Source organism: Canis lupus, chromosome 13, assembly GCF_003254725.2.
Source record: "Canis lupus dingo isolate Sandy chromosome 13, ASM325472v2, whole genome shotgun sequence".
Classification (NCBI taxonomy): domain Eukaryota; kingdom Metazoa; phylum Chordata; class Mammalia; order Carnivora; family Canidae; genus Canis; species Canis lupus.
The window spans coordinates 62121473-62131306 of NC_064255.1; positions in this window are offsets into that span (position 1 = coordinate 62121473).

The following is a 9834-nucleotide window of genomic DNA, read 5'->3' on the forward strand; positions in this document are numbered from 1 at the left end:
CGGGCTCCCTGCATGGAGCCTGCTGCTCTCTCTGCTTCTCTCTCTCTCTCTCTCTTTCTCTGTGTGTGTATCTCATGAATAAATAAATAAAATCTTAAAAAAAAAGAAGGGAACCAACTACTTATTTTAGCTTTCTTGATTAGACACTAATTAGCCATTTTGGCATAGATAACAAATTGTTATTCAGGGTTCAGTGTCCTCAATGGCAACCTAGGAACTTGTAAATAATGTAACTTCAAAAATAGCCTACTCTTACAAAGTACTTTAGATTTCAGAAGATAACAAAATGTGCCTTCTCTATGATTTATAATGCGCATACAAAATCTACATGTTGAAGAGAATGATTCTGTATTAAAGGATATTTAAAAGATGCAAAAGTTATAGTAGTTACAGTGTTCTAAGACATCATCAGGTCCAAATAATTAAAAATTAAGCCCCAAGGTAATCCATAGTCAACATGACAGAATAAGAACTAGAATCTAAATGGAAATTACTTCTAGCTTGGCCTTCAGAGATAGAGGAGTCAGTACACGGGATACAGGACTCACTTCCTTTAGGAGTATAAGTTATATAGCCAAACTTTCACTCTATTTTTTCCAGTGATACATATTTGAAAAAGTCATTTTCATTTTCCTTCTAGTTTTGCAGCAATATTATTATTCTGACTTTGTTCATTTTGGTGTTTGTAAATTTTTTTAACAAAGTTGAAATTAAATTAATGAGTGACAGCTTATTTCTAGAATATCCAAAGGCAAGAAATGCCTAAGCATTTGGGGCTCTTCCATCCTCTGGATTATTTTCAAAGAGAAGATCAAGAAAGATAATATAACGTGCTAAATAGACATGTTTCAGGAGGTCAGAAAGAGAGCTACTGTCAGATCCTGTCTGATAAAGCATTTCAAGAGGAGGATTGAGCAAAGATGAGAAGAAGCCAAGACACAACCTTCTTAAAGTCCAAGTAGTCCTGGAAAGGAAGGATCATCTTCAGGAAACCAGATAATAGGAAGCACCAGACCAAGTGTATATGCCTTCTGGGGCCAGTCAAGTCAATCCAAGCAAAGAGAGGAAAGTAACCCATTTCATCTGTTAGACATTGAAAGAAACAGGCTCCATATGGTTTCAAGGATTGGAATGGAGTCTTTGAATTAGTAGTAGCTGAAAGATAGGTCTTAAACGTCTTTTTATTCTTAGAACCACCAAAATTTACAAGTCCAAATTTTTTCCCCATGTAGTCAGAGGCCCTGGAACCTTGAAATCTGTGGTTCTGGATTCAGAACCAGGGAGTATCAAGGAATCCTAATTAAAAACAAAAGAAGCATTTCTAGTTTCTCATTTTCCCTCACCCCCTTGCTAGCCCTTCCCAATTCCTTTCCCCTCTTTTGATATTGGTACAAAGAAGGTTCAAATCAAAACAATAAGTTGGTTAAATAATCTATCAATAATAAGGCAGTATGCTTAAAAAGAATATCTAGTTTCTAAGCTAAAGGATTCTAGAATGTGAAATCTGAAGGCACATACAAAGTTCAGGTCTAAAAGTAGTTAGGTAATGGCATCTGGACTAATTCCCCGAGCAAATGGGGTAGCTGCCCCAGCTTTTATTATATCCCATTGGAGTGTGAGTCAGATGGTGCCCTAATGGCCTAAGGCTAACATCCTGGAGCTATTGTATGAGTGACACCTTTATTAGCAAGACTAATAGTACTTAACTCATTTTTGCATCACATCTCTTTGAAAATTTGATGAAATTTTCTGATCCTCAATCTACTACAATACACATATTCATTTACATATAAAATTGTGCATACATTCTCCCTAAAGTTCAAAGGCCACAGCTCATGAAGTGCTAGAAACAATATTAGGGCAAAAAAAAAAAAAAGTCAAAACAAACATGAAATCAAGAAATAACTCAGTTGAGACAGGAGTACTAAACTCTTAATATCTTAAAAGAAAAAGCCATCGAGTGCTACCCTAGGTGCCCTCCAGCTGCCAGTGAGAGGTAGTAGTCATGGCAAAACCTGCACTTGTGAGTATCTCAGCTTTCAGGGAAATACTTGATTGGCATATCTATCATTTCCCACATTTGATGATATGAAGGCCAGAAAGCTAAGGAGAAGAAGGACTTGCAGCTGTTTCATCAGAAGAACCATGATAGAGTCCACTGTCAGCTTGTACAGGCCAAGAGGCCACAATAACAGTCATGAATCCAGTACAAAGTGGGGAGGCTAAATCCCGAACTGGAGGGTGGGCTCCCTTTATAAAGAACTCCTTTCCACCTTAGTGGATGTGAAAGAGTAAAGGGAAAGACAACACACTCTGTCTTTTGGTCACCTCTGCTGGCAAGTCTAAAATTCCCTATTACCTGAGAAGGACAGCCAGCTGGCCGGGTCACACTCCTCTGGACAGTGTCCTCACTGCCTTACCCAACTACTCCACTTTTATGGCCTCATTTTTGTTTAATTTGGAACGCAACATCAAGAATATTTTTGACCAAATGATAAAATATAAGTGGGCAGTTTGGTTTAGAAAATGTCAGTTCACATGAAGATTTTACAGTTGTCTTTGTAAGTGGAGGAGAATTTTCCCTCAAAGGACATGGGGATTATAGAGAAGTGGGCAGGAGAGATTGAAAAAGCATGCACGAGAGCTCATATTATTCATTGTTTCTCTTATAACACCAACATTAGAACAGACAACTCATGTGTGCTGTGGGTGAAGTCCTAGACTTGGGGAATTATCTGTAATTTTAGTAGATTTTTTTTTTTTTTCTGAGAGAGAAAAAAAGCATTTAAATTTCACTGTCTGGAACAATTCAAATACTTCCCTAATACCTCCACAACAGCAAAGCACCTTTAAAGTCTGGTGTATTTTCTGCTACAGTGTTAGGACAGATTAGCTCAAAATTTAAATATAAGAACAGACATTTGCTATTCACACTTGCTCAGAATTATTCTAACCTATATTCAGTAAAAATGGAAATTCCCTAGATATGTCAGTAATTACAGCATTTGAAGTAAATTAGCAGGAATTTTTGCATGTATAGTACTAATTATCTTTCACTAGCAAAGTCCTTGACTAGTTTTCAAGTTTTATAATTGTACTTTCCATAGATAGAGTACTTTATACTTTTCTTTACAGTACTTTAGCATATGAATATACTCAGGATAAACTAAAAAAAGCAGGTTAGGCAATTATTATCCTATTTTTCTGGTGTGTAAACAAGACCTGAGGAAGATCTGAGATTACCACTTGCTCAAGATTATTTAGAAAGACATTAGGTAGACATGAGTTAGCTTGTCTTACTGACCAAGTGGGTTCTTTCTTTTTCTCTCTCCTGTTCTTTCTTTTTTACCCATTATATCTGTATAGTTTTTAAGGTCTGAAAGTATAGCACCCCAACAAAATAATTTGTTTTTTTTTCTCTCCATGCCCTGACTTGTCCCTTTTATACTTAAAAATTATTATCAAAGGGATTCTTCCTAATTTCAAGCTCTGAGTTCCCTTACTTCCCCTTTGAAAAAAGATAATAGCTCTACTACATTTGACTGATGATGCTACAGCAACACTCATACTGGCTGTAAAGCACAGATCTCTAACACAAAACAAATTAATGCCTTTGACTTCACTGTCATATAATTGCCAAGTTTCTAAGTTAGAGTTTAGAGTTTACTATTTTTATTTTTATTTTTTTTGATAAATAAGGGAGTGCCTTGGCTACCAACATCTTCCTCGAATCACACCTCCTGAATTGAGCGATTGCCCTCTTTCCCTATAGTCTATTCTTCAGAAAGTGATGATCTTTTAAAATAATAATCTTTTAAAAACTTAATTCATATCATTTCCTAGCTTAAAGCCATCCAAATGGCTTTCCATTACACTTACAGGAATGTCTGACTTTTAACAAGGCTTCCAAGATCTTAAATGATCAAGTATCTGTGTTGATTAGCCAATGCCTCAGTAATGCTGCTTTAAAAACAACCACAAAGCTCAAGGACTTCAATAATTTATTCTCACAAATCTTGAGTTGGCTAGTGGATTTGCTTCAGCCAGGCACTTCTGAAGCAGAATTGTTCATGCTGAAGCAACCTGCCTCTCTCATCCTTCTCCTGGGATCAGTGAATTAGCTGCAGTAGAAATGGAAATATGCCAAGCCTCTTAATCATTCTCTGCTCAGAACTGCCATTCTGTTGTTGTCTCTGCTAATTTGCCATTAGCCAAAGAAAATCATCTAATGGTTCATTCTCTCATTGCATCTAGAAACCTCTTAAATGCCAACTCCTTAGGAAGTCCTTCCCTGATTGCAATATCTAAAATAGCTGTCACACCGACTAGACATATACACACCCCATTATTTTCTATCCTGTGTTATCTTGATTTTGTTTTCTTTTAAAGGAATTACCCAAAGCATTATTTTTAAAAAATGTGTGTTTCTGAGTCTGTCTCCATCAATCTAATGCAAGTTCCTTGAGGAATCTATTTTGTCTGTCTAGCTCACCATCATTTTCCCAGTACGTAGGATGGTGTTTGGTGCATAGGAAGTCATTTATAAGCATTAGTTTAATGAATAAATGAAAGTCAATACTATTAGAGTTGGAAATAGGCTATTCAACTATTCATCACTGGATATGATCCTCTAGCCTTAGGGTCAGAAGTCCCTTCATAAATTTTCCTTTCCAGGAAGATGCAGATATCCTCCAGGCCCCATAAAGAATTCTATTTCCCATTAGTCCTTTGTTATGTATTTGGCCATAGAATGAGGGAATGTACATTTTTTAATTAAGGAACCGTAAATGTGTGTGCCACAGGGCAACATCAGGACATTCTGCTTACATGGAAGCAGAAAAACTCTCAGTCCTGCCAATAAAGAAGCCCTTTGTCTGGCTGCTAATTCTCCAGGCAGGGTAGTGCTGTCTTATATTTTCTCTTAGCTGACAGAATCAAGAGAAAAAAACAAGATGTGAATTTTACCTGGACCCAGCAAAGGCCTCAAACAACACAGTTCAGGGAATGATGCCAGCTCGAGGGAGGTATTTTTGGACGCTAAGAAACTATGCGGGCATTCAGCTTCTCCAGATCACACTAATAGGCCTCGAAAGACTATGTTTGGCTTTAAGGAGGCCACTAATGAAGTTCAGATTGAACCTGTGCAGTTTTCATTTTAAAATGTTTCCTTAAAATTTTACACAGAGCTTAATTCTTATGACATTTTTGGAAATGGGAGCCAGGCTTTTGTTTGAAAACAGTGCGATGTCTGCAGTAATGACAGTGGCAATGGTGTAGTAATAATAGGGGCAACTGGAAAGCAAAAGGATATGAAACTACAGGCTCCACCAGGTTAATTTAGGTGTTTCTTTATGTGTGAAGGACTGCTCAAACACAGTCATGATCAACTCTCTTGGAATGTGCTGCATATTCTCTGTGGGTTCCCCCCACACCCGCTTGCCTTGGGGATGGAAAGGAGGAAAAGACAGAATGAGGCTGAAACTTTCCACCACTCTTTCTTCTTATTCAGCATAACTTTTACGAAATCCCAGGTTCTGATAAAAATACCCATGCCAGCATATTCTTCAAGGAAAAAAAAGCCCTACTTTGTCTTCATGATCACACTTTCATGTGAGAAAAATCCAGCAGAATACATATGTGCCAAAACATCAGTAGAAAGAAATTGCCCTTCCTTTCTTTCTCTTTCTTTCTTTTTTTTCCTGAAATATTCTTCATTCATTAAAAGGAACAGATATAGAATAGGGCCATGAACATATGCCTATAACCTCAAACTTTCTGTACTTTTGGTTTTAAGCAGAACTTGAATATTTAGGTCTGTGTAAATATAATAGATTTCCTGGTTGGATGGGAGTGGGTGGGGTGGGGGTACTTGGAGGTTAGGATTGCAAAAGTGTAAATGCCAAAAACTCAAGAAAAATCTTGGACATTGAACCATTCTCACAAGATAACATAGCACTGAGTTACATGTAAGTGAGTCAGGATTTAAAAATCAAGAGGGAAAATGTTCTGAATACATTGTCTCTTGGGTTCTACTAAATCCCAAAAAAATCTTTAAATATTTTGGAAAAAATACTTTCCGGATGTGTTTGCTAACTCTAATACCTGACCGTAGTGTTGTTCTTGCTGAGAGTTATCAGGAAGATGGAAAAGTGAACTCTGTTTTTCAGGTTGTAGTTAGGCTACCATGAAAAAATGAAACAGAAACAATATAATGGCAAAAATAGTCACATAGATCAATACAACAGAATAGAGGTCCCAGAAATAAGCATGATTATATGGTCAATTAGTCTATGACAAAGGAGGCAAAAATATACCATGGGTAAAGCTTTCTTCAACAAATTGTGTTGGGATAACTGAACTGCTACATGCGCCAGAATGAACCTGGACCACTTACTTACACCATACACAAAAATAAACTCAAATTAAATTAAAGACCTAAATATGAGACCTAAAACCATAAAATTCCTAGAAGAAAACATAGGCAGTAATCTCCTTAACAGCAGCTATAGAAACATCTTTCTAGATATAGCTCCTTTGGCAAGGAAACAATAGTAAAATTAAACTACTGGACTACATCAAAATAAAAAGCTTTTGCACAGCAAAGGAAACTATCAATGAAATAAAAAGACAACTCCCCGAATATGAGAAGATATTTGTAATTGATATCTCTGTTAGGGAATTGATATCCAAAATATATAAAGAGCTTATACAATTCAACACCAAAAAAACCCCTTAATAATCTGATTAAAAAATAGGCAGAAGACATAAACAGACATTTTTCCAAAGAAGACATACAGATGGTAAAGAGTTATTTGAAAAGATTCTCAACATGACTTACCATCAGGGAAATGCAAATTAAAACTACAACGAGGTCACCTTATATCTGTCAAAATGGTGAAAATCAAAAACACAAGAAATAAGTATTGGCAAGAATGTGAAGAAAAAGAACCCTTGTGCACTGTTGGTGGGAATGCAAACTGGTACAGCCACTGTGGGAAACAGTATGGAGATTCCTCAAAAAATTAAAAATAAAATAATTATATGATCCAGTATTTCTACTACTGAATATTTACTCAAAGGAAATGAAAAAACAAATTCAAAAAGATATGTGAGCCCCTATGTTTATTGCAGCATTATTTACAATAGCCAAGATATGGAGGCAATTCATGTCCATCCATAGATGAATGGATAAAGATGTGGTATACAAGTCGCATAGCTTTGCCTTAATTTTTTTAAAGAATTTAATTATTTATTCATGAGAGACAGAGAGAGAGAGAGGCAGAGACACAGGCAGAGGAAGAATCAGGCTCCCCACAAGGAGCCTGATGCAAGACTCGATCCTGGACCCCAGGATCATGCCCAGAGCAGAAGGTAGATGCTCAACTGCTGAGCCACCCAGATGTCCCATCTTTACCTCAATTTCTTCTTAAGATTTTATTTATTCATGAGAGACACAGATATCTATATCTATATCTATATATATATTCTAATATCCTATATTCACGTGTATGTATATATAGGATATTAGTCATAAAAAAGAATGAAATCTTGCCACTTGCAACAAAATGGATGGATCTAGAGGGTATAATGCTAAGTGAAATAAGTCAGAGAAAGACAAATACCATATTATTTCACTTATATGTAAAATTTAAGCTAAAAATGAACAAAGAAGAAGAGACAAACAAAAAAACAAGATTCACATATAGAGAATAAGCTGGTGGCTGCCAGAGGGGAGGTAGGTGGGGAGTTAGTGGGAGAAATAAGGAGACTGAGAGAATACTTATCATGATGAGCACTGAATAATATATAGAATTGTTGAATCATGATATTGTACACTTCAAACTAATATAACACTGTATATTAATTACTGGAATTTTAATTAATTAATTTTGAAAAGAAGAAACACTAGCATGGGCTAGAAATAACCCTAATTATCCAAAGAACTAAGTTATTGTTTGAGTTATATAAAACCAAGAAACATGAATATTGTCCCTTTACATACATAAAATGAGCTTTTTGGCTCACTCATATTTGCATTCCCAGCATTCAGCACCTACAAGAAAAGAATGAATGAAATATTGAGTGCCTTCATGAGCAAGTGAATGGATCCATGAAGCTGGTAAGAGACTTGATTCAAAATAACTTTGTATGAAGCATGCCTCCGCTTCACAATTATGCATTATAATATTCAGCTAGTAACATCTCTAGGTATGTGCAAGAATTCTTACATAAATGAAACAAAACCTGTAAATTATCATCAGAAATTAGGCTTAGACCACATGCATTGGAAAGGACCTCAGATTATACAGCAGAGAGATCTACATCCCCAGGATGGATTGCTGGGTCCCTTCCTCTGTTACTCAAAACAAATTAAGTTATCAGCACTTTGTTTTTCTTATCTGTTCAACAGAGTTCTAAGAAATGAACCTTCATGCAATATATAAATTCTTGCATTTTTTTGTTATCACCATTACTATCACATGAAGTTTAAACCCTAAAGCACTGATGATCTGTTGCTACTACTCTTCAACATTTAACCTTTGCACTAGCCAGTTAGCCTCCTTAATATTCCATAAAATTGTCACATTCCTGAGTAAAGACCCAGAAAGATCAATGATATGTACTTTCAGGAAATTCTCTTTCTTCCACAAGTTCAAAATGTTTCTGTCTTTCAGAGTTCCTTCCAAGTGCTCTGAACTCCCACAGCACTATAAGACTGGAGCCCATAATTCAGTGCTATATAATATTGTCCATCGCTCACTACCAATCGTATCAGTCTTTTCTCCTCCATTAATTATAAGTTTCTTTGGGGCAGAGTCTTTGTCCCCTGAAGTTCTCTTGTGTCTTTCAGAGCACACAAACAAAACAGGTACTTGATGAATTACTTAATGAATAAGAAACATACAGTTAAACCAAGAATCATCGTAAGATAGGAGAGGACTGTCCATGGATAACAGATTTCACAAAACTTTGGAAAAAGAAAAGCAGATGGAAGTGTGGTAAGAGATGCAGCACCCTAGAGGAGACCTCAACTTGGATAAATGCTTGGAGAAAGGACTCAGCAGAAGGAAGCAACATATTCCTGCAGAACTATAGACAGAAAAACCAATGTTAGGAGTGGTGAGAAGATGATGGGCTACAAACCTGGGATTAGTTGAAAGTCTGCATATAGTTGTTCCAACCCCATGTCCACACCAACATACCCCACTTCTCATGGAATAGGAGAAAGAGGAATTAGGAATCTAATTCTTAGACAAGAGGATGAAGGCATTTCTCTAGAGGAAATGAAGAATCCCAGAGAACAAATGTCTGGTATTTTGACATTTTGTGTGTCCTCTGGCTCTCTGATAATAATAGGGCTGCCAACTGAAAATGGAATCTAACACAGAGGTCACAGCCAGATTTTTAATGGGCAATTGAAAATCATCATGCTTAAAAAAAAAAATAAATAAAGCCACAACGTGAAGGGTGAAACAATATAAACAGAAGGAAAAAGTACCAGAAGAAAAAAGAAAAAACAGATCATAGAATAATAGTAACAATAACAAAAATGATATCCTCCAATGTGTATATCAAAAAGAATGATTGTCACTAATCATGCCACAATGAAAGCAATTAAAGAAAACAAAGAGTTATTAGAAATTAAATATCTGAAAATCAGCAGAAAGTTTAGAAAATAAAATTAAAGACATTTCTCAGAAAAATAGAAAAAACAACAAAAAGCTGAAAACATTTTTTTTTTAAAAGCCAGAGACATAAAAGACAAATCTAGGAGATCTCACATCTGGTTGAAAGAAGTTTCAGGAAAGGAAAAGAAAAAAACAAAACAAAACA